This window comes from Macaca mulatta, chromosome 1 (genome assembly GCF_049350105.2).
Source record: "Macaca mulatta isolate MMU2019108-1 chromosome 1, T2T-MMU8v2.0, whole genome shotgun sequence".
In the NCBI taxonomy this organism is placed as follows: Eukaryota; Metazoa; Chordata; class Mammalia; order Primates; family Cercopithecidae; genus Macaca; species Macaca mulatta.
Window position 1 is genome coordinate 83,193,562 of NC_133406.1, and position 25,561 is coordinate 83,219,122.

Consider the following 25,561-nt stretch of genomic DNA (forward strand, 5'->3'; position numbering starts at 1 on the left):
TGTGTGTGTGTGTGTGTTGGGGGAAGGGGATTAATAGCTCATTTTTACTGAGCACTATCTGTATGGCTACTTCTAATGGAATATCTCATTGTTTCCTTACTAGAAGTCTCTAAGAGAAGCACTGATGCTATCTGGGAAACTGAGGCACAGAAAGGCTCAGGAACTTGGTAGGATCACACAGGAGGTGGTAGAGCCAGGATTTGAGTATGGTGGTTGACTCCAAAGCCTGCATTCCTCTGACCCCAGGGCTTCTGGGCTGGGTATTTAGGAGGTGACATTACTCTCCGAGTAGAGGATACTGAAGGAGGGGCAAGGATGTGGGGGAAAGGGGACCAGTTCAGTTTGGGACACAATGGAGTTGAGATGCCTCTGGATGTCCAGTCGCAATTCCTACAATGAGTTATCTGAATCAGGAACTTTACAGAGAGGAAGCCTAGAAACAACAGATTTCCGAAGCCTGGGCACGTGTCTGTTCTCCTCCGGAGTGGACAAGCTCAGGTACAGGGGTATGGTTGGGAGAGAAGAGGCTCAAGGATGAGGACCTAAGGTTCTTGCTACTGAAGAAGGGAGCCGAGGAGAGGACCCAGCCGTGGAGGCGGACAGCAGTCCCAGGGTAAAGGAAAGGCGGGAGGGAGCCCCGGAGCTGAGCATGGCCAAGGGAAGGGTGCAGGACCTCGGCGATCCGTAAGATGAAGACTGACAGGAACCACTCTGTTTAGCCACAGAGCTAAACAGGCACAGTCAGATTATCCCGGGGGAGGAATGAATGAGGGTAAAGAAGAGGCGACAGGGAGGCCGATCTGGATTTTCCCACGGAAGGAAATTGCTTTTCAGGCCCCTGGTGGTGAAAGGAGGAACAGAGGGAGCATCTCCAAGAGTCCTTTGCAGCTGCCTCTGGTAGTACCGCTCCCCCCCCCACTCCCGGCCTGTCTGTGTCTGTGGTCTGGGGGCTCCCAGGGCTATTCTCCCTGCAGCCTAGGGTACGGACAGCCACCACCTGCCACCCAGAGCAGCAGCCGTGACGACGGCTTCTGTTGAACTGGTTTAGGAGCATAAACTATAGTTGGCTGAGGTATGGGGATGTTTTAAGCTACAGAGTATTTTACCGAGTTTTGCCAAAGGTTGCATTCTGCTCAGAAACCTAGCCTGTTCCAATTATTCTTTCTTGCCATGCTTCAGGAAAATCTAATCTACCGTAAAATCAGCAACCACAGCTATGAGAGCTAAGCCAGGTGCCACCTGGGGTTAAGGTCCCTCAGCTGCCTTAACCGCTGCAAGCTCCTCTCCTTTGCAGCCACCTCCTGACACCTCATATGACACTGCCCACCCCACAGGGCCTTTGCCACCATTTCCTCAAGATAAACAATTGCTGAATGAATGAATCATCCACCAGCCAGCTCCCCCTGCCAAGAGCAAGGAAGCAGCAAGGCCCCTCCCCTCTGTCACCCACACCTCTCACTGTTACCCCAACAAGGGTGCCACCCAAGGTTTCTAGTTCAAGAAACAAAACCTCCCAGACCCACGTTGCTAATCACACCTACTGAGTATAAGTTAAAAGCGAGCGAGGCTCTCCCTGACCAGTGGGGCGGGGCGGGGCGGGGCGGGGCGGGGCGGGGAGGTGCCTTTCCTGCACAGCTGACATACAGGCACCCCTGGCTGCTGCCTTGCCTGGGCTGTGGAGGTGATTTCACTTCTCCTGCAGCCTCTTCTCTCTGCGTCCAGCTATCCTTGCCTGTTTGATGCGGGACAGCACAGGGAGCTTGCTGCTCTTGCCTGGAGCTAGCTAGAAGGATGAGGTGGCTTTGGAAGGACTTGGAGGACCTACTCCCCACTTCATCATCATCAAAGGTTCCTCTCCATCCAGGTTTGCTGATGTTTACCGGAGTCTGGAGGGCAGGCAAGGGGCAGAGCGGCAGCCGGCCAAGGCCCAAAGGGGTTGCAAGGTCACATAGAGGACCTTGGGCTTCGCTGCACAGCTCCAAACACATTAAAACCCTGAAGGTTCGAAGATGTATGAAACAATCCCCTAAAAATGAAACTGCCCAGGGGAGCCCTCTTTGTAGCTCACCTGCCCCTGCCGCCTTTCTCGTATTTCTTGAGGCTGTGTGCTGTGCTCTCTGGGACCAGATGGCCTGTTGGAGACTTCTGGCAAACGCCCCAGCGCCTCTGCCCAGAAAATGCAGCAATCTCCACTCCCTGCCTGCCCACAGCCAGGCCAGGTTGCAGTGTCTCGAGCCTGCTGGGTTCTCAGACCAGGCTAGAAGAACCTACCCAGTAAATTGTTTTGTCCCAAAGCCAGAGATGTCAGGAGGAGTCTGTGCCCCCTCTGCCCCACCCCATCGCCTGAAGGAGCAACACAGCTTCATTTTATAAAACCAGGATACAGAATGGCCTGGCCCCAAGCCACCCTGGACCCAGCAGGCCAGCCCTGCCCCTCTCCCCTCAGCCCCTTTGTCAGGACTGGTGCGGGCCAGGAAGGTGGGTGGTAACTCTTCAGGAGCAGTCAAGGAGCACAGCTGCTGGCATGTAGGGGTCCAGTCACCCAAAGCATGACAGAATATCTGGTGATTTGGGGACCCACCTACTTGTCGGGAGCAGCAGCTCAAGGGCACGAGAAGGTGTTGAGGGAAGGAGGGTCAAGGTGGCTGGGGCTGGAGATCCTGGATGGCTGGCCATGGAGCCACATCACTCGTCTCCCAGGACCTCCTTCAGCATCCGCACAGCAGGAGCACTGCCCTGCCCTGCCGCCCATGGCCCGCCTCAGCGGAACTGGAGCCAGGGGCCACCTCTCTTCTGACCCTGCCTGCACAGCTCGCCTTCCCCGCTCTCTCCAACCCACAGCCAATGCTGCCCCAGGCCCCGTGGCGGTAGGAATGGCCTCTCCCATATCCCCCTGATGCAATAAAAGCCCAGTTACCTGCAGACCGGCTCAATCCAGCTCCAGATTCCCAGGGAAGAGACTGAACAGCCCACCCTGGCTGGGCTCATGCTCAGGCTGGAGGGTGTCACTGAACCTGCAGCAGTGACAGAGACCAGTGAGGGAGGGTCTCGTTGGGCAAGGGTGGAGGACCGCTCTGGCTAAGGGGTTCGCTGTGGACTAGAAAGATGCTCTCAAAATGTGTTCACCTCAGATGCTGCAACCATCCCGATAAGCTTTATGAAATGAACCTGGGAAGTAGGGAAGGGGAAAAGGAGAATAAACCCAGCTGGCAGCACATCCAGCATTGAGCACGAGGCCAGCCCACTGCCAGACCCGCTTTCTCAGAGGTGCTTGCCTATTGCCCCAGAATCACGTAGACCCTGTGACAAGAGTAAAGTTCCCCGTCACTGTTCTATAGATAACAACTTGAACACTATAAAATGGTAAGTTTTCCATTTGAGATATTCTTTCAGGTCCTTGCATATCAGTGACACTACTGATGTCAGCTAGTCTCAAGGACCCCATGGAAACAGACTTACAAAGAATGGAGTTTCCACCTCCTGGTGGCTTCATTCCCCTCACTCCAACCAATTAAAGACCCCAATCTCCCAAACCCTCACCCTCCATGATCCCCTTAAAAATCCCAGCCCAGAACTCCTCAGGGAGATGAATTTCAGGACTTTCTCCCGTCTCCTGGCTTGGTGCCCTGCTATCATTTCCCTGCTGTCTTGAGGTAATTGACCTGTTACTGCACAGTGGGCGTGCAAACCTGTCGGTCCTAGAGCAATGCCATCTTATGGAGGGGGATTTCGGGAGGAGGCGCAGGCGTGGGGAGAAAAGTGGTGAGTCTGAACAGCCCCTACCGCGTGGAGAGTCTGATGGGATCATGCTCTGCAGAGGCCCACTTGGAGGCATGGATCTGGGAGCCTCCAGTAACCAGGTGGGGAGTGAGGTCATGGGGGTGCAGGAAGAGAGATGAAGGGGCTGAGGAAGAGGCAGAAAGAAGCATCAGCAGCTGAGAACACAGTGGAAGGGGGCAGAGCAGGAGCAGTTAGGGAGGCGGGAGGAAAACAGGCAAAACAGTCTCCCAGGGGAGAGGAGGGAGGGGAGGGAAGAGGTGCACAGGGCCTGGTGCTGCTCAGAGGCCAGGCAGGATAAAGCCTGTGAGGGGACAAGGCTGGAGGAGCGGTTCTCGGAAAGGCCCCTGAGAGGGGTGGGCTGAATCTGGAGAAGCGAGTGGGAGATTCTCAGGTGGAGAATCAGGCAGCCAGGTCTGAAGGATGAGAATACATCCTGTGGAAAGACCCCGAGGAAGCAGAATGCCTCTGGGCAACTTCCAGGGACAAGGAGTTGACACAGGGTGTGGCAGTGGGGAGTGGTAGTGGGTGTGGGAGGTGAGACACTGAACAGACGTAGAAAAGAACCACACGCAAAATGCTCACTGCACTGCTGAAGCCGAGCACGCCTTATTCTGTAGAACGGAACTGCAGCCCTGGGGCCAAATCTGGCTTGATACCTGTTTTTGTGAATAAAGTTTTATCGGAACACACACAGACCTGCCTGTTCATTTGCATACTGCCTGTGGCTCTTTTCACCCCACAAGACCTTACAGCCTGAAAACATTTATAAGTGGCCCTTTAAAGAGAAGGTTTGCCTGCCCCTGCTGTAGACAACGTTTCCCCACTGAGCCACTCTGAGAGATGATCAAGAGGATCAGACCTCACTGGCTGCAGTGGAGGCAGCGCTGGAGGGCAGGAGGCTGGAGGCAGGGGGCCAGGGACCTGGCATGGCTGTCATCCTGGTGACAGCTGATGCCGATCTCAATTCACGGAGTCAGGATTGAGGGCACTTGACGTTCCAGGGAGGGCAAATAAAATCCTTTGTTTAGGCCAGGTGTGGAGGCTGATGCCTGTAATCCCAGCACTTTGGGAGGCCGAGGCGGGCGGATCACCTGAGGTCAGGAGTTCGAGACCAGCCTGGCCAACATGGTGAAACCCTGTCTCTACTAAAAATACGAAAATCAGCCAGGCGAGGTGGCGGACACCTGTAATTCCAGCGACTCAGGAGGCTGAGGCAGGAGAACAGCTTCAACCCAGGAGGCAGAGGTTACAGTAAGCCAAGATCACGCCACTACACTCCAGCCTAGGCGACAAGAGCAAGACTCTGTCTCAATAACTAACTAACTAACTAAATAAATAAGCAAACTTTGGTTAGCGCTGGCCACCTGAAGTGCTGGGTTGAGAAAAACCCCAAGCATGCAGGTTGGCTCAGCGAGAGTTCACAGCATTGTTAACATCACAGGAAAAGGGACCGGGACGGGGTAGCACAGGACCACATAATTTTTCCCCAGTTTAAAATATCTATTTCCGTTGTGTTGAAAACTAAAGCTTGGCCACTGGGATTTCTCCTCTGCTGAAAGATACTTTAAAAATTCATCTTGGGATGTGCTCACGTTTGAAATCTCTAGAATTCCCTGAGACTCTTAATGGCAGAACCTGGGAGGCTTGTCTGGGCTTATACGCAGACCAAAGCCTCTGCCTGCAAGTCAGTCCTGCATTCCAAAGAAGGAAATGAGGGGTGCCGGGGTCTGACCTCACCCAAGGGCTGCAGCGTTCAGCTGCAGAAGGAGGCTGGGGTTTTGAGGCCACTTGCGCTGCTGCAGACTCCAGGAGCCAGGCCTGGGCTTTGACTGGTAGAGTCGGAGCAGTGGAAGCTTGCCAGACCCCAGGAGGGCTGCCGCCTGGGTAGAGCAAGCCAGAGGCCTGTGCATGGGCCACAGGGAAAGAAGGCACAAGCCCAAGGAACCTGGCGGGTGCCTGCGTCTGCTCTGGACGTGCTTACCCAGAGAAGCAGGATCATGGCTCCCAGAGGCGATCTGGGTGTTTGGTGACACTTCCATCTGAGAGCAGGGCCCAGGTGGAAGAGGCAGCCGGATGCAGTTTAGTGGGGCTGGTTCCATGGACATTTGGGGTTGGGTGGGACAGGAAGCGGGATCTGAAAAAACAGTGTGACCATGCCCAGTTAGCTAGGGAAGGAAATACAAAGCCTTTTACAAAGTTTTTTCTGGGTGAGCAAAACGGGCACAGCAATGTGCTCCTGTCCCATTGAGAGCCTGGAGATGCAGGCAGGGCCGTGGGCTGAGGCCTGGGGCTATGAACCACGCAGGACTCCAGCATCAGATATCTTTTCCTGAACCACAGTGCCATGAGACGTCTTTGGTTGAGCGCCTGCCAGATGGCTGTGAAATGAGCTGTATGTGCACAAGAAACGAGGTGACAGGAATGCACCTTCGCCCACCCTGGAAGGACAAACAGGACTTCGTGCCCCTCCTCCAGGCTCCCAGAGTGGGAAGGAAGGATGGGCTTGGGAGCTGATTATCTGTGCTTCAGGGGCTGCCCAGGCAAGAAGGAACCACCTCCCATAGCCAGACCAGAGAGGAATCACTTGAGTTGCCTGAGGCCCAGCAGGAAGGGGGCCTTGGGCTTGGGGTCCTCTGGTAGGAAAGGCCTGCCTCCTGCCCAGGCGGCCAGACTGTCCATGGGCTGTGGCATGGGCCCTGGAAGAGCCACAGAGCTCCCCAGTCTCAAGAGCCCTGAAGGGGTCCCTGGGCACCCAGGGAGGACCCCATGGGGACATCTCTGAGCCCCTGGAGGTAGGGAGACTGTTCAGGGAACAGAGGAGCCGCAGTGGGAGTGCAGCGGTAAGGATGACCAGAAGTCATGGCGCCGGTGGGAGTGTAGCAGCAAGCACGACTAGAGGTCACTCTCATGGCCATCCTGGTTTTGGAGGGCTTTGGCTGGTTTCTTTACTGCAACCTGTTTTATCAGCAAGGTCTTTATGACCTGTATCTTGTGCTGACCTCCTATCTCATCCTGTAACTTCCTTAACCACCTGGGAATGCAGCCCAGTAGTTCTCAGCCTCATTTTCCCCGGCCCCTACACAAGATGGAGTTGCTCTGGTTCACACGCCTCTGACACATGCAGTGAGGACCCCTCCCCGGCCAGGAACCCAGTGGATGATTCCTCTCAGGAGGTGCGGCTGGGATTTAATTTAATTTAGGGAAATGATGTTTGTTTCATGTTCAAGTGTGATGGGGTGGTTACACCAGTGACAGAGGCCCTTTGAACTTACACACACAAAAGGCAACTCATTCGCAGGAAGGTGAGAAAGCAGAAAGAGCCTCAAGACAGGAAGCTCAGCTTGGTGTCACCCAAACGTGTGTCCCCTTGACAAGTCACCTCCCATGATCTGCCCGTCCCCAGGGAGGACAGGCAAGAGGCGGTGATGGGCTGTCGACGTGCATGTGGGTGTGTGGCAGTTGACAGGGCACCTTCGTAGGTTTCTTCTCTTCAACTTGACTGCCACCCCCTCAGAAACTGAGACCCACCAGCGGCCGGCCTGAGGCACCCGTAGCTGCAGGGAGCCGGGCACATCCAGGGCGTTGGGTGTGTCTCTCCTCCACTGTGGTAGAGGCTCCCCTCCACTGTGCCAAGCCCAGGGGGAGCTGGCAGGCCCCATGGGTGTGGCCCAGAAAGATTGGCAGTGTCTGTCCCAGACCTCAGGGCCGCAGACACCAGATAAGTACCCACTGCACTCAAGGCCTGTCTGATAAAGTCCTGTGCCCAGGCTCTCCAAGTCCTGACACTGAGGAGACCCCCAACAGAGGAGGATGGAGCAGCGGGCAAGGCTCTCAGCTCCGGGGACTCACACCCAGCTGCAGAGGCAGGGGGAGCCGCCCTTTCTGTGGCCGGGGAAATTGAGGTCACTTCCTGTCTCGCTTCCGTCTCTCTGTACCGGGTGCATCCTTCAGAAGCGGGGTGGGCGGCTGCAGGGCAGCGCCAGGCAAGGCTGCGAAGAAGCCGGCGCTCCCCGGGTCTAGGACAAAGAACACAGCAGGGGACTCCTCGGCAGTGTCCCTTCACCTCTCTTCCTGCTCCTCGATTGATTCTCCCCACCCCCACCACTGGCCCAGGTGGAGACTCTCGGTGATGAAGGTGCCAGCAGTGAGGGACTTGCAGAGTCCGCATCTCTCCGCAGCTCAAGGGGCTCTCGGAGGCCACTGGGAGCTGGAGAGCGAGGAGGTCAGAGGCCTACAATTGGTTTTGCTGCTTGGAGAAGGAACAGAGGAGGACTTTTCTAGGGCTGTGGCTCCATAAATAGCTCTAACTGTTCCTTCTCTCTCTTTCATGTTCTTTCAAACATAAAGAAAGAAACAAGCTCTAGCAAGGGACTCAAATTAGACCTGCAGGTATTTGCCAAAAGTTAAGGGGCCAGAAAGCCAGAAGGTGGACACAATCTTAGGGACCCTGGGCCATGAGCTGTGAGACCTCTAGGATCAGCAGGGCCTGACAGGGCCACGCAGGAAGCCCTAACTTCAAAGCCACAGGCACCAGGGAGTGGGTGGGGCTCCCCAAAAACCACACACTGCTCCCCAAACTCCTTTTAGAAGTGCCCCAGAAGACCAGGACCTGGCTGTACACAAAAGCACCATGCTGTCCTCAGACCAGATCCCTTGGATGAGGTCCTTAAAGACCCCCTGGAGCTCAGTTTCCTCATCAGTAACTGGAGAGGTTTGCACCAGGTGGTCCTTGAGGGGCTCCCCAGCTCTGAGCCCATGATGGTGCATTTCACCCCTGGACTGTGTGTGAAAACTTGAGAAGGAGTAGGGAATAGGACAGATGTGAAATGTCCTATTCTTGACGGGGTCCCGTACCTGCCCCATAGCTACTGCACTAGAAGCAGGGCCCGGAATCCACACTTCAACAAGCTCACGCTAAAATGCGAGACCATGCCACGCTGGCCTTTGTGGGGCTCCTCAGCCATGTTTTTGCATCTGCTGTTCTCTCTGTCTCCATTATTTCCCCTAGATCTGCACTACTGTGTCCCTGATTTCACTCAGATCACTACCCATTGTCCTCTTCAGAGAGGTCTTTCTTGACTGCCTCCTCTAACAGATAAACAAGTAATTGTTTAACGTAGGTATGTCCCACACAATGTTTGGAAAATACCGATACTAAAAAAATTATTTGTGATTGATCTGAAATTGAAATGTAACTGGACATCTGGTATTTTTATTTCCTACATCCAAATAAAAGGACTCTGCACCCCAGCCCCCAGACTATAGGCCATTTGTGAGCTTGAGTCTCCAGGGGCAGCAGACAGGGCTGCAGCTGCTCCCCCTGCCCAGCCCTTCCCCTCTGCTCCCCTCCAAGAAAGATGCATAAATGCCCAGGGTGGCCTAGGCAATTAAGGCAAATTGTCTTCTGGGCAGTCCTGCATACCTGCAGAGGAGTGTACCTGCAGAGGAGTGTACCTGCAGAGGCGTGTACCTGCAGAGGAGTGTATCTGCAGAGGAGTGTACCTGCAGAGGCGTGTACCTGCAGAGGAGTGTACCTGCAGAGGTGTGTACCTGCAGAGGAGTGTACCTGCAGAGGCGTGTACCTGCAGAGGTGTGTACCTGCAGAGGAGTGTACCTGCAGAGGTGTGTACCTGCAGAGGTGTGTACCTGCAGAGGAGTGTACCTGCAGAGGAGTGTATCTGCAGAGGAGTGTATCTGCAGAGGCGTGTACCTGCAGAGGCGTGTATCTGCAGAGGAGTGTACCTGCAGAGGAGTGTACCTGCAGAGGAGTGTACCTGCAGAGGCGTGTACCTGCAGAGGAGTGTACCTGCAGAGGCGTGTACCTGCAGAGGCGTGTACCTGCAGAGGAGTGTATCTGCAGAGGAGTGTACCTGCAGAGGAGTGTACCTGCAGAGGCGTGTACCTGCAGAGGAGTGTACCTGCAGAGGCGTGTACCTGCAGAGGCGTGTACCTGCAGAGGAGTGTATCTGCAGAGGAGTGTACCTGCAGAGGAGTGTACCTGCAGAGGAGTGTACCTGCAGAGGCGTGTACCTGCAGTGGCGTGTATCTGCAGAGGAGTGTACCTGCAGAGGAGTGTACCTGCAGAGGAGTGTACCTGCAGAGGCGTGTACCTGCAGAGGAGTTTACCTGCAGAGGTGTGTACCTGCAGAGGAGTGTACCTGCAGAGGCGTGTACCTGCAGAGGCGTGTACCTGCAGAGGAGTGTACCTGCAGAGGAGTGTACCTGCAGAGGCGTGTACCTGCAGAGGCGTGTACCTGCAGAGGCGTGTATCTGCAGAGGAGTGTACCTGCAGAGGAGTGTACCTGCAGAGGAGTGTACCTGCAGAGGCGTGTACCTGCAGAGGCGTGTACCTGCAGAGGAGTGTACCTGCAGAGGCGTGTACCTGCAGAGGCGTGTACCTGCAGAGGCGTGTACCTGCAGAGGAGTGTACCTGCAGAGGCGTGTGTCTGCAGAGGCGTGTACCTGCAGAGGAGTGTATCTGCAGAGGATTGTACCTGCAGAGGCGTGTACCTGCAGAGGCGTGTACCTGCAGAGGAGTGTACCTGCAGAGGCGTGTACCTGCAGAGGAGTGTACCTGCAGAGGAGTGTACCTGCAGAGGCGTGTACCTGCAGAGGAGTGTACCTGCAGAGGAGTGTACCTGCAGAGGTGTGTACCTGCAGAGGAGTGTACCTGCAGAGGAGTGTACCTGCAGAGGAGTGTGCCTGCAGAGGAGTGTGCCTGCAGAGGTGTGTGCCTGCAGAGGAGTGTACCTGCAGAGGAGTGTACCTGCAGAGGCGTGTACCTGCAGAGGCGTGTATCTGCAGAGGAGTGTACCTGCAGAGGAGTGTACCTGCAGAGGTGTGTACCTGCAGAGGAGTGTGCCTGCAGAGGAGTGTGCCTGCAGAGGAGTGTACCTGCAGAGGTGTGCACAGGAGTTTCTGGGCCAAGAACAAGACCTAAGGGCTTTCTCCTTCCGTTCTCCCCTCCCTGCCTCCTACCCCACATGTTTAAGGTGCCTTGAGTCCCCAGACGATCACACACTCTAGCCAGCTGTACATATCAGTACATACACACTACAATTAGGCAACTGCTGCATGTGAGAGCCCCTGCCATAGGCAACAGGCACCATGGGCCAGACATAGAAATAGAAGGTGAGGCTCCTGCCAGTAAGCATGACAACCTGGAATTGGGGTGTGTTATAGGTTAAATGGTGTGTTCCCCCAAAATTCATATGCTGAAGTCCTAACCCCCAGGACCTCACAATGTAACCCTGTTGGGAGATAGGGTCTTCACAAAGGTAAATCAAGAGGACATGAGGTCATTAGAGTGGGCCCTAATCCAATATGACTGGTGTTCTTTTACAAAAAGAAACCTGGGGCCAGGCACGGTGGCTCACACCTGTAATCCCAGCACTTTGGGAGGCCAAGTGGGTGGATCACCTGAGGTCAGGAGTTCAAGACCAGTCTGACCAATATGGCGAAACCCCATCTCCACTAAATACAAAAAATTCACCAGGCGTGGTGGTGTGCACTTGTAATCCCAGCTACTCGGGAGGCTGAGGCAGGAGAATCGCTTGAACCCAGGAGGTGGAGCTTGCAGTGAGCTGAGATTGTGCCACTGCACTCTAACCTGGGCAACAAAGCGAGACTCCATCTCAAAAAAAAAAAAAAAGGAAAGGAAAAGAAAAGAAAAGAAAAGAAAAAAGAAAGAAACTTGGACACAAATGCATGCTGTTGGAAGACCGTGGGAAGACACAGGCAGAAGGTGGCCATCTCCAAGCCAGACAGGGGTCTCAGAAGGAGGCCACCCTGCCAACGCCTTGGTTTTGGACTCCAGCGTCCAGAATTTCGAGATCATAAATGGGGGGTGTTGAAGCTGCCCAGTTTGGGGAACTTTGTGACAGCTGCCCTAGAAATCTGATTCACTGTACTTAGCCTCCGTGCTCGGGCTGGCTCCACCCTCTCTCTCCCGGCACCTCCCATTGGGTGGGGACCTGCAGCCATTCCCAGGTGGGGGTCTCCACAAGGACAAGTTTGGGATGAAGCCTCAGGTCACCTGGCTTCCTGGATCTATAAACTCTCATCTAAGCAACAGGCTTGGCTCAGGAAAGCCACTCGGTGCCAACCAGCTTGAGAGCCTAGCTCCCGGAGGCGGACCACCCCGCAGAGAACACATACACTTTCATAACAGCCTTGCTGGGGAAATTTGGCCCCCACTGGCTGCCAAAACCTCACTGGAAGTCAAAAATAGGATTGTCAGATCTTGTGGCTGAATGAAAGAAACTCAGACCAGCAAGGTAAGGAAGACAGAGTTTCTGCTCTCCAGAGCCTGCCTGTGCTCTCAGGACAGGCCTTGGTGGGGCAGCATGTGAACCAGTGGGGCAGTGTTTTTCTTTCTTTTCATGTTCCCAGCACCTGGCACATGGTAGGTGCTCAGACAGTGCTAAGGACTTCTTAAATTCAAACATACACATCCTAACCCATGCAGCAGGGAACGGAGATCATTGGGCACTCGTGAGCTGTCCACTGGTGGTGGGAAATTTGAGCCGCTGTCTTCAGGACCCAGACCAGGCATCAGGGACCCAGATTCTGGAGCAGACAACCATGCCGGCTGACCTCGGACGACGTCTCATGCCGTACTCTGTGTCTCTTGTCCTCTGTGAAATGCAAGAGCCTCCATCCCTAAGGGGGCAGAGTCCTTCCCGGTTTCGAGCTTGGTGCGAAGCTAGAAGGAAGCCCCTTGGCTCCCACCTGCCAGTCACTGCGGGGCACTCCCCCAAGACCTTCTAGCCATCTCCGTTGCTCAGAGCCCCACTGTGGGAGGTCCGAGCTCTCAGAGGCTGCAGGGAAGAGTGACAAGGATGACGCCCCCACCAACCCCATCAGGGTTCCTGCGGGTGCAGATCACACGTGGACCGCCCAGGCTTGTCTTTAGTGTTAAGGGGAGATGAATAGATTGAGTGACTGCCTTGCACCTGCCTCAGGACACAGTAGTGAGCGGTAGGAGGAAGGTGTGGAGGCAAAAGGGGGCTCCAGGGTAACCCCTGAGTGAACTGAGAGTGCACAGGTGGTCATCCCGCACCCAGTCCTCCTGTCAACACCAGTAAGTGGGCGGGCCCCTCCCTGGGCAGGGCAAGACCCCTGGGCCTGAGGGAGATGGGAATGAGAGCAGGTGGCAGGGGTGAACATCTCCACAGGAGGCAGAGCCTGGGAGCCAGCGCCTCCAGTTGGCCCCTACTGCTGGGTGTCATGGGTGTGAAGGGAGACGTGTGGACCGCCCCCAGAAGGGGAAGGGACCTTCCAACCCACAGGCGACCAGCACGCTGGGCCCAGGTGGGGGCCAAGAACCCGGTCTGGAGGTGAGCAAGAAGCTCAGGTCTGACACTGTCACCCAGAAAGACGCAGGTGGCCTTGTTCCAGCCACTTCCACTCTGAGCTTTGCCTGCTGATCACACCAAACTGCAAGGGGAACCCCTGCCCCGCACTGCCACCGCCTCAGGCCCTCTCCAAACCATCCCTGATAGAGCTGAGCCTTGAGGGGCAGGACTCCCCTAAAAACATCCCCTGTCTTCAGCAGGGGTCCAGGGGCCCAGACAGTTGGGGGACCACCCCTTGTTATGGAGTCACTGGGAGGGCCACCCTAAGACAGTCAAGCAGGGGATCACCCCTCCCAGCATGGGCAGACCTAGCAGGGCAGCCCCGGGACTTGGAGCATGAGATCCAGCTTCCTGAGGCTCCACTCCGGGTGGAGGCAGACCAGGCCACCGCTGGCTTTCCAAGGAAGGCACATTGCCCAGCTGTGAGGAGGGTGGTTGGCCTCCAGCTGTTGGCTTCCTCAGGGTCGGCATCTTCTCAGCTCTCGAGGAGTCTGAGCTAGGTGAGGATACAAGGGCCTGACTATTCCGCGCCTGAAGGGCTCCTCTGATGGGCAGCACTGGCTCTGCGTGCCCACTGGGCTGCCAGAAGTGAGTGTGACAGATCCACACTGCAGCCTACCGACCCTCCTGCACACTCTCTCTTTTCTTCATGGGTGTTGCTCCCTCATAAATCTCTCTCTCTCTCTCTCTTGTTTTTTTTTTTTTGAGCCTGGGTCTTGCTCTGTCACCCAGGCTGGAGTTCAGTGGCACAATCCCATCTCGCTGCAGCCTCCACCTCCCGGGCTCATGTGATTCTCCTACTCCAGCCTCCTGAGTAACTGGGACAACGGGCATGTGCCACCACGCCTGGCTAATTTTTGTCTTTTTTGTAGAGACAAGGTCTTGCCACATTGCCCAGTCTGGTCTCAAACTCCTGGTCTTAAGCAATCCACTCACCTTGGCCTCCCCAAGTGTTGGGATTACAGGTGTGAGCCACTGTGCCCGGCTCCTAATAAATCTTTTGCTCCCCTAACTCTGACTCAGGGTTGGCCTCCTGGAGAATCCCACCTGTGGCACCCTCTTCTATACTCCTGTGCCTCCGTTTCCACCTCACAGGTGGTATCCATGCCTCTAACCCAACACTGCAGCAGGACTGAGCCAGAACCCTGTGCTGTGCCCACCTTCCCGAAGCACTCTGACCTCATGATTCCCCTCCTGCCCAGTGAAGAGACGAGACAGCCTCGTGCCCACCCCACAGCACTGGCCATGCCTCCTGCATCGTTCCTAATGATTAGTACCTGTGTCTCCTAAAGATGCTATGAGCACCTTAAAGGGCCTTCCCATATTTATTCTAATTCTTCCAGACCAGTCAGCAAATGGCCAGCCCGGCACTCTCTAGGCCCCCGGTGAGTGGGATGTCCACTTCATGAGGATTCTCCCTCCTCCGGAGGACAGCCCTGGCCAGTGGAATGTTCTGGATTGTAGAAACCTACCACCCCATTCTTCCCATTATTCCTCACACGACTGGATTTCCAAATCCAGTCCCCCACCACTGTGCCCACGCAACCTGAACATGTTGTAGTTTGCTGATGAACTTCAAAAGTGGGGTACCCAGGGCTCAACACAGCTCCCTGGAACGAGCCGATTGGCTGAGCGGAGAAAAAAGGCTCTGTGGATACATTTGTTGACATAACCAAAGGTCATATTCGTTACCTTGGACTTCATGCAGACTCTTCAGTCCGAATACCTGCGTTCATATATCTTCTCAGTCAGCTTCGCCTCGGATGCATTACTTCATGTCTGTGCCTCCGTCTCTCAGCTGTGAAGTAGGATCCTACCAGTACCCTCCAATCGCAAACCGAGAGGCTGGGAAAAGGCAACGACGCCTATCGGCCAGCAGAGGGCGCTGCGCACCCGTGTTGGACGGGGCTCGCTGCGGAGCATGACCGCCAGGGGTCGCCCGAGCGCTGCCGTCCAGGCCCCGGGCTCCGGCAGAGTCTGGCTGGCCTTCCGTGCCCGGCGGACCTGCACCCCTGGGGCCTTGGTACGTGCCGCCCTTCCCTGCTCCTCACTCTCCCCGCTCGCCTGGTAGGCTCCTCGTGGTTCCCTGCAAATCCCCACACCAGCCCGGCTGCGGTGGCCGAGGGCAGATGGGCAGGCTGGGTGAGATTGGCGGGATGGTGTAGGCAGTGATGCCAGCCTTGGAAAGGATGGAAATGACACCGCACAGAGTACAGCAGACCCATCACCTCCAAGGACTCGATGAGGTCGAGGCCAGCTCCTCTCCCTAGCAATGTCTTTTCGTCACCTGCTCCTGAGGCCTGTCCTGGCCCAGGACCTCATGTGCTCCTCCTGGCCAGGTGCCTGTACCATCCACCCTTGCCCGGGGTGCCCTCTGCTCCATTAAATGCCCCGCCTGAGAGCCTGCGAACTCCCAGGACTGCTCCTCCGTGGAGGTCCCCAGGGCCAAGGAAGCAGGCTGGCTTTAGCGGGTACTGCAGAACAACAGACGGGATCCAGAGCTGATGTTAGAATTCTCCTTCCCGGCCGGGCACAGTGGCTCACGCCTGTAATCCCAGCACTTGGGGAGGCCAAGGCGGGAGAATCACTTGGGGCCAGGAGTTCGAGACCAGTCTGGCCAACATGACGAAACCTCATCTCTACTAAACATACAAAAATTAGCCAGGCATGGTGGTGCACACCTGTAATCCCAGCTATTCAGGAGATGAGGTAGGAGAATCGCTTGAACTCTGGAGGCAGAGGTTGCAGTGAACCGAGATCGGGTCATTGCACTCATTGTCAGCCTGGGTGACAAGAGCAAAACTCCATCTCAAAAAATAAAAACAAAAATAATTCTCCTTCCACTTGGTGAGGAAATGGAGATGACACCTCTTTCTGGCCAGATGGGAAATGGCAGTGAATGGTCACAGTTCCCCTTCCTCTTGGTGGCCAAGGAAGCATTTTAATTGGGCCTAAAGTCAAGGAAACTGCTGTTTCCAAAGTGCCTGCTGGGTCCTTGTCAGCCAAGGGAAGACCATCACATATCCAAGAAGATTCATTTTCAGTGTCAACTTGACCATGGGATGCCCAGGCATTTGGTCAGACATGATTCTGGTGTGGCTGTGAGGGTGTTTCTGGATGCAATTTGCATTTTAATGGGCAGACGGAGTACAGCAGATCCTCCTCCCTAGTGTGGGTGGGCCTCATCCAATCAGTTGAAGGCTTGCTAGAGCAAAAAGGCTGACGCTCCCACAGGTAAAAGGACATTACCTGCCTGACTACTTGCGCTGGGACATCATTTTTTTCTTGCCTTCAGACTTGCACTGAGACCTCAGCTCGTCTTACATCTTGAGCCTGCTCGGTTTTGGAATGGAGCTACACCATTGGCTGTCCAGGTCTCCAGCTTGGCAACTCGCACTGCAGCCTCCATCATCAAGTGAGTCAATTCCTTTTCACGAGAGAGAGAGAGAGAGAGAGAGAGAGAGAGAGTGTGTGTGTGTGTGTGTGTGTGTGTGTGTGTGTGAGAATATACTTGTATGTATATGTCTGAATGTTTATTTTCCCCCAAAGTTCGCATGTTGAAATCCTAACTCCCAAGGTGATGGTATCCGGAAGTGGGGCCTCTAGGAGGTGAGGTGGTGAGGGTAAAGCTCACATGAATGGGATTAGTGCTGTTACAAAAGACATATGCACACCACATCCTCTTCGTTCTGCTTCTCTGGAAAGCCCGGACTAAACATCCAAACCAAAAGAGCAACACGAGGGTCAGGTGCGGTGGCTCACGCCTATAATCCCAGCACCTCTGGAGGCTGAGCCAGGTGGATTGCTTGAGCCTGGGAGTTGAAGACCAGCCTGGGCAACATAATGAAACCCTGTTTCCACCAAAATACAAAAAATTAACTGGGCATGGTGGCATGCACCTGTAATCCCAGCTACTCTGGAGGCTGAGGCACAAGAATTGCTTGAACCCGAGAGGCAGAGGTTGCAGTGAGCTGAGATTGCACCAGTGCACTCCAGCCTAGGTGACAGAGTGAGACCCTGAAAAAAAGAAAAAGAAAGAAAGAGAAAGAGGGAGGGAGGGAGGGACGGAAGGAAGGAAGGAAGGAAGAAAGGAAGGCAGGCAGGCAGGCAGGCAGGCTACTTAAAATTATCCCTGAGGTTGAAATGACTGTGTCGAAGTGTTTATGGCAAAATGTCTTGTATTGTTCTCTATCCCTCCTATGTTCCAACTAAACGGGAATTTTCCATTCCCATTCCCTAATTTCTGTACTCCTATAGCACTCTCTGCCTGGGGCACCCTTCACCGTTCACCCCCAAGGTTGCACTCTGATGCCACCTCCCGCATGAAGTCTTCCTCTGCACTCCCACACACCCTGCTTGTGTCTATTAGGAATCCTTTCGGCTGCAAGCAACAGATCCTCTGACTAGCAGTGACTTAAACAAAGAGTGGTTTATTTTTCCTTAAATAAGTATAGGGGTAGGTGGTTGCCGACATGAGTGTGGTGGGTCAGAGATGCCCAGTCTGGCTCTCTGAGATTCTTGACCTTCCCCTCATGATTACAAGATGGCTGCAGTTGCCCAGAGCATCATACACTCCCATCAAGTTCAAGGAAGAGAAGTGAGGGGGTAGAGCAGGGGAGAGCTTTTTCATTTGCCTTCCTTTTATCTGGGAGAAAAAAAAACCTTCCCAGGAGCTTCCAACAGATGTGTCCAGAACTAGGCCACAAGGCCCCCTTCACAGACTGAGGATGGACCTGCATTCCTGAGATCAAGGGAGCTCCACTGAGGCCTACACGAAACGGGGTTCTGGCAGCAGGGAAAAAAGGACGGGGAGGCTTTTGAGGAGGCAGCTTCTCCCACATTGCCAGCTGTCCCTTTCCTACCTCCCGCTGTAGATCACAGGGCTGACCATAAAAGGCACTTAAAACATTCAGACTTCATTTTGATTACAGTCAGGGAGCCTCAAAAGGCCTTGAGCAGGAAGAGGCGTGTTCTGACATGCGGTTCATACGGCTCCCTCCAGCCACAGTGGGCTGTGTGCAGGGCGAGAGAGGAGGAAGCGGGAGACTGCCGTGGAGGTCCAGTGAGAGGTGGAGGGAGGTTGACAGGACTTGGCAGCAAGGCTGGAAACAAGTGGAGCTCCAGGAGGATCATGCGGGAGGCAGATCCATGGGGCCCACTCACTTATGGGCAGGGGAGCCCAGGAGAAAGTAAAAATTGCTTGGGGATCAGAATGGAGGAGGAGTGTGAAGAGTTTGGTTTGGGTCATCTTGGATTTGAGATGCTGCAGGGCTGTCCTGGGGTCTTGTCCCCAGTGGGTAGGACAGTGGCTCTGGTCCTCAAGAGACAGGACAGGGCTGAGACACTCCTTGGAGTTACTGGTGTGTTGATGGAGAAAAGGCAAGAGAAGACACGGGAGAGAACGGGCTCTTCTCCGGAGGCTGAGAGGTGGGTAAGGAACAAAGCCTTCAAAAGCACCAATAGCAGCTGGGCGCAGTGGCTCACGCCTGTAATCCCAGCACTTTGGGAGGCCAAGGCAGGTGGATCATTGAGGTCAGGAGTTCGAGACTAGTCTGGCCAACATGGTGAAACCCCGTATCTACTAAAAATACAAAAATTATTTGGGCATGGTGGCGGGCACCTGTAATCCCAGCTACTCAGGTGGCTGAGGCAAGAGAATCACTTGAACCCAGGAGGTGGAGGCTGCAGTGAGCTGAGATCGTGCCACTGCACTCCAGCCTGGGCGACAGAGTGAGACTCCATCTCAAAAAAAAAAAAAAAAAAAGGGAGGCACCAATAGGAGACTGAGAAGGAGGCCCCCCAAAAAAGAGAGGAGACGGCAGGACAGGGCAGGACAGCTCCCAGGAAAAAGGCTGACACAGCGACACAGCTTGGACTTTATAACTCATAGGGTTCTCATTCCTCTAATTCTGGTCTCCAAGAACCCAGAGTAAATCCAAAATTTACTGAACTTCACTGTAAGTTCAGCCCTATGGATAGAACTTAGATCTAAAAGGATATATTTCAGCTGCTTCTCTGCTGAACCACAGTAGTCAGTGTGGTGCACGCTTGAAACTTTTAAACAAACTGTCACTGTCTTTGGAGAGAAGCAACTAATCTCGATATCTACCTTCTTTCAGTGTTGCAAGAACCATCCTCAGTTCCTTAGGTTCCTCACCTGAGACTATTTCACAAATCTTTTATATACACAAGCCAACAGACACAGATAATCAGTTTTTGTATTAAAACATTTTGATTTGTGGTACACGCAAATATTAATATATTCTGCCAGCCAGGCATGTTGGCTCACGCCTGTAATCCCAGCACTCTGGGAGGCTAAGACGAGGATCACTTGAGCCCAGGAGTTTGAGACTAGCTGGGACAACAGAGTGAGAACCCATTTCTACAAAGTAAAGATAAATTAGCCAGGCATGGTGGCATGCACCTGGAGTCCCAGGTATTCAAAAGGCTAAGGCAGGAGGATCGCTTGAGCCTGGGAGGTTGAGGCTGCAGTGATCTGAGACTGCACCACTGTACGCCAGCCTGGGAGACAGAGCAAGACCCTGTCTCAAAAGTATAAATGTATAGCTGGGCGTGATGGTTCATGCCTATAATCCCAGCACTTTGGGAGGCTGAGGAGGGCAGATCACTTGAGGTCAAGAGTTCAAGACCAGCCTGGCCAACATGGTGAAACCCTGTCTCTACACATACAAAAATTAACTGAGTGTGGTGTTGTGTGCCTATAATCCCAGCTACTCAGGAGGGTGAGGCAGGAGAATCACTTGAACCTGGGAGGTGGGGGTTGCAGTGAGCCAGGATTGTGCCACTGCACTCCAGCCTGGGTGACAGAGTGAGACTCTGTCTCAAAAAAAAAAAAAAAAAAATGGTGGCCGGGTGTGGTGGCTCATGCCTGTAATCCCAGCACTTTGGGAGGCTGAGGCAGGCGGATCACCTGAGGTCGGGAGTTCGAGACCAGCCTGGCCAACGTGGAGAAACCACATCTCTACTAAAAATACAAAATTAGCTGGACATGGTAGCGCATGCCTGTAATCCCAGGTACTCGGGAGGCTGAGGCGGGAGAATCACTTGAACCCGGGAGGCGGAGGTTGTGGTGAGCTGAGATTGCTCCATTGCACTCCAGCCTGGGCAACAAGAGCAAAACTCCTCCGTCAAAAAAAAAGAGGGGGCATAAATATATATTATATTATATTTAATTATATATAAATATAAATCATATATGTTAGATATATTATATAAATATAAATCATATATTAGATTTATATTAACATATCTATATAATAGATATATCACTGCCTACCAGACCATGGATCCAATTTTTAGCACAGAGGTGTGACACACATCAGTGTGACTTTCCAGAACTCCACTTTCCCTAGGCTTGCTTTGGGGTGAAGATGAGGCCCTGGGGTGCCTGTCTGATGGCCACATCCACTGCTCCTTGCTGGGCAGCGAGGAGCTCAGGAAAGCAGGTTGGGTCCTGAGAGATGCATGGTAATTCATCTGAACGGATTAAGGGGATCTCTCCTCTCTGCAGATGGAGAGTAGTGGGATGGGACCAGCTCTGCCTGAGATCTGAAAGTCACAGGGGCCACAGAAAAGTTTCCTGCCTGAGAAAAATGGAAGGGATGCACAAGGAGGAAACCACCTGCTGGGGGCTGAGGCAGCGACAGTGGCACTGAGGAAAGGCAGGAACCTAGCCGTGGCATCCAAAGCTGTGGAATTAAGCCCTCCTACCTCAGGGTTGAGTGTCACGTGTGCTAATAAACCTGTAGGGTAAGACCTAAAATTGAAACCCAACACTATGTGCTGCCTTGATCTCTGCTCCAATTGGAAGGGCCCGGTGTGACCGAGCTGCAAGTTCCCCTCCTCACTCTGTTCTCGAAGATGAGGCCCCCCAGCAAACATCCCTCCTTACCCAGGAGACCAGGCAGGGCTCCTGCTCACCCACGAGTTGTGGGTTTTACTTCCTTACCAGCCTGTGGAATTACTTAAACAAGTCAATCATATTCTCAGGTGGGAACCAGGGGTCACCACACCCTCTTGCTACCACAAAGCCTGCCTCCCACAGCCCCGGCTGGTTCCCTCTGTTCCTGAGTGCAGTTCCCATGGAGCCCTGTGTGGGGCAGTGTCCTCCTCCCCTGAGCTGTGAGTTCAGGTTACTAATAACCTGCTGTCAAGCTTACCTGTCCAGTATCAGGTGCTGTGTGTTTGGCCATTGCTACAATCCCAGGGCAGGAATCCCTCCCTCATTAACAGGTGAAAAGGAGGAAATTAAAACTGTTATTTACATAAGCTGCTTTAAGTCAGGTGTTATTTATAGCTGGACGCAACCTGTCATCTAAGCCCAGATGCTCCCATAATACCAATTACTCCTACTCTGAATGTCTCCCACTTGCCCTTGCTTGACACGGACTCAGGAAAGCATCAAGCCAGTGGGTTTATTTCCTCTGCCCACAGCGTGACAGATCACAGAACCTGATCACCGTGTGGCACATCCATGAATCCAGGTAGCACTGGCATGGCTGCTGTCAACCACTGTCCAGGAAATGAGAGGCCGTTCTGTTTCCTAAAGGGGCCAATATATTATTTTTATTTTCCCTCTGGAATACTTGAAGACAATTTGTATTTGTGAGTTTTTAAAGAGTTATATTTTCTACATACATTCTAAATGTGCAGAAGAACGTGCTTTCTGGCAGACAGGGAGTATGTCACACATTTTTATATCTTCTGTGCCAGAACCTTAAAATTGTTTTCTTTTTAAAATCAGACTAAAATGCTCATTAGGACCTCTGAAGCTCCCTAGAAACCATGGAATCTAATGTGGCATGTGTCGGGATTTCAGAGGACAGAGCAAAATGTTTCCAATTCTTTCCCAACCTCTCCAGCTCACCTCCAGCCTTGCCTCCACCCCACAGCTTATCTCCAACCTCGCCCATTTACAGGGCCTGTTGCAGACCAGCCCATGCACTCTCACACCTGCAAACACTGCTGGTTGCTCTGCCAGAAATACCCTTGCCCCTTTGATGCCCAAGGACACCTGCTCATTCTTAACAGTTCATCTGTTAATTACAGATGAATTGACTTCTCCACCAAGCAGCTGACATTATTTCTCCATCTGTTTCTATATCATTCTGTATAATTGATTACGCTCACATTGTAATTTTTGTTTTGTAAACCAATTTAAGCCAAATTGTTCACTGATCTCCTTGTCTGCCTCCCCCTAAATACACATGGACTTAGGGACCAGGGCTATATTTTAGAGGCAAGTAAATGCTTCTCCCTCTCCCTTGCCTTACAATTCTAGGGAAGGAAGTGTATCATTCCATTCGTATCTGGGTGTTGAGGCCCTTGTGTATTTGTGATGGGGGTTATTATGGGAAGAGAACATTAAGCTGAGCTACCATCTTGGATAAAATCATCTTTTCAAGCTCATTCACATACTTTACATATCACTTGGAACTGGCTCCTGTCTGAATTCCAATTACCCTCCCTCCTCCCCACACTTAGAGCTTCCTCTAAGTGAGATTTGGCAGGGCGGGGGCACTGGCGGGGGACTGAGGCACCAACTCTGACAAGCTGCCTCTTTGAGCCATCGCTGTCTAGCAGGGCTGGAGCTAACGATTTCTATGGTTACCCCAAATTAGGAACTCTGATCGTTCTCCAATCCTTGGCCCTTTGACATGCCCCTTTTATAACCATGCTTTTTGCATTTACAGTTCCAGCCCCATCCTTGCTGTTCAGTACCCACTCCTGCTACGTTAATCCACGAGGACTCCGGAAAGCAGCTCTGAAATTTGGAATTCCAACAATGCCTGCATTTGCTCATTTGGAGGCATTTCAAGCAGCTATTTTTATTCTTTGTTCACATCACCAGGTTTCAAGAAAGCACCCGCGACACTGTGCCATTAAGTGTTGAGTCAGGACAGGAGATCCGCAAGGCAAAAACGAATTCCCCTTCCAGTTCCACCCGCTGTGCACTCACAGCTTCTGGACCCTTCCTGACCAACACGTCTCAGTGTTCACAAGAGAATCTGACACATGGGATTGACATTATGTGGAAAAAGTCTTTTCCCTTTTTTTGAAAACTTAGGAGAGCTAGAGGGCTTTGGGACTTGACCAGCTCCCAGTAAAGTAATAATAGTAATGAATAATCTTTGGCAGTGGCTCATGCCTGTAATCCCAACACTTTGGGAAGCCAGAACAAGAGGATTGCTTGAGACCAGCCTGGACAACATAGCAAGACTACGTCTCTAATTACATTTTTAAAAAGAAAAGCACCTTTTTTTTTTTTTTGAGATGGAATCTCGCTCTGTTGACCAGGTTGCAGTGCAGTGGCGTGATCTCAGCTCATTGGAACCTCTGCCTCCCAGGCTCAAGTGATTCTCCTGCCTCAGCCTCCTGAGTAGCTGGGATTACAGGTGCCCATCACCACGCCCTGCTAATTTTTGTATTTTTAGCAGAGACGGGGTTTCACCATGTTGGCCAGGCTGGTCTCAAACTCCTGAGCTCAGGTGATCCATCCACCTCGGCCTCCCAAAGTGCTGGGATTATAGGTGTGAGCCACTGTACCCGGCCACTTTTTCATACTGCCAAAAATTATTGGCACTTAACACTGGAGATTTGTATCTAACCATCCACTTCATGCCCTAGATTACTAGAAAGAAAGTGGAATCATCTCCTTAAATCAAGCAAATTCCCATCTCATAATGGGGCTGTGGGAATTTCTCTAGAGGACATCTTTTAAGGAAAAACAAAAAAGGCAGCCACTTCCTTGGCCTTTGGGTACGTGCTCTTGCTTCTTGTGCCCTGAGAGTGAGACCATTTTATAATCTGCAGGTCAGGAAGAAATAAATCCATAAATCTGCAACTTGTTAGGTAGCAATTTTAAATGAACTAAAAAAATTAATTTCATTGAGTATAAACTCACCTTCTTGGAGGAAAACAGGCCTTATCTTCTAAGTAAATGCTTACAATAAATGTAGACATGAATAGTATTGTTGTTAAGAGGGAAAGAACGTTGTATTAGAAACTTAATTCCATGTTTCAGGGAAACAGAATGAGACCACAGTTAGTTAGCCGTCCAAGGCAGGTTCGGTTCTTTCACTGGATTGTTCCCTGTGCTGCCGGCGGGGCCATTCACAGAAGCGAGCTACGATGGAGGGAGGCTCGCAGCCCTGCCAGCTGACATGCCCATAAATGGCTCCAGCACTGCTAGGCACGTTTAGAAGTGGGTCAGGATCTACCGAAGCTGAACACAGGCATACGCTGTGACCCACCAACGCTATTCCTAGTCACACACCCAGAAGAAACACGTCCATATGTTCACCAAAGACACATGCTAGAATATTCATAGCAGGACTACCCATAATAGCCCTAAGCTGGGAACTACAATATCACGAGGACAGACGATCCACCACTATACACACTACGGATGATCTCACATGCAATGTTGGGAGAAAGGAACCAAGCACAAAAGAGCAGGATTCCTTTACATCAAGCGCAGACACAGCAACCTTGGGGGTCAGAAGTCAGGAGAGGGGTGATGCTGGGAGGGAATGTCTGGAAGGAAACACGAGGGGGCTTCTGGGGTCCTGACAATGTTGTTTCTCACTTTGGGTGCTGTGCAAATGGGTGTAGTTTGTTAAGACAGTGAGCTGTATGCACACACACACTTTTCTGTCCATATGTTTTACTTTAATAAAGTTTTTTTCTTAAGGCCGAGCATGGTGGCTCATACCTGTAATCCCTGCATTTTGGGAGGCTGAGGTGGGAGGACTGAGCCCAAGAGTTCGAGATCAGCCTGGGGAACATGGCCAGACTCCATCTCTAAAATTAAAAAAAGGTATTTTTTTTTTTAAAAAAAGCCAAAACATGGGGGGCAATCCCAGCTGTGGAGGCCCCTGACAGTGCCCTTTTGTGGGTCTGAGTGGCCTCATCATTGGGGCTCCATCTGTCCCAGGAGGTCTGCTCACCTCGGCTTCCCAGCTGGCTGCGACAGGACCTGTATGCAGGGTTCCAACACTTCCCCCGGCGGCAGGAACTGCGGCAGGAAAGGCCCAACTCAATGCAACACATTGCAAACCAGCTTCCTGGTTTCTCAGGCTCGTTTTTGTCTTGGGGGTTGGGAGTGATGATTTAGAGCTATAATCATCCAAGAAGGATAGACATCACTGTCCTATCCCAGGTGACTTTTAAAAATGCTTTGAAGCATACACCTTCAATGCCTTTATCCACAGGAGTGGCTTTACAATATTAAAATCGGTTCAATGCTGTGTTACTCCTCAGCAAGAGGCCTTTGCCATGATAGCCTGTGGCCAAGGAGAAATGACAAATGAGTGGTTCTTTTTAGCTTGTTCACAGAGAGAAGCCTTGAACTTCACCCACATAACCCCTCCATACTGGTGTCTGCAGCTGGCAGTGCGGTGACA

The 25,561-nt window shown here is 52.7% G+C and overlaps 1 long non-coding RNA gene across 1 annotated transcript; it reads left to right on the top strand.

Annotated features, from left to right (window-relative positions):
* The first annotated feature begins 18,206 nt into the window (after positions 1 to 18,206).
* LOC144329728 (uncharacterized) lies at positions 18,207 to 24,852 on the top strand. The gene is made up of 2 exons (XR_013395352.1): positions 18,207 to 18,563; positions 22,850 to 24,852. It is a non-coding gene; the product is annotated as an uncharacterized LOC144329728 (long non-coding RNA).
* Positions 24,853 to 25,561: the final 709 nt, after the last annotated feature.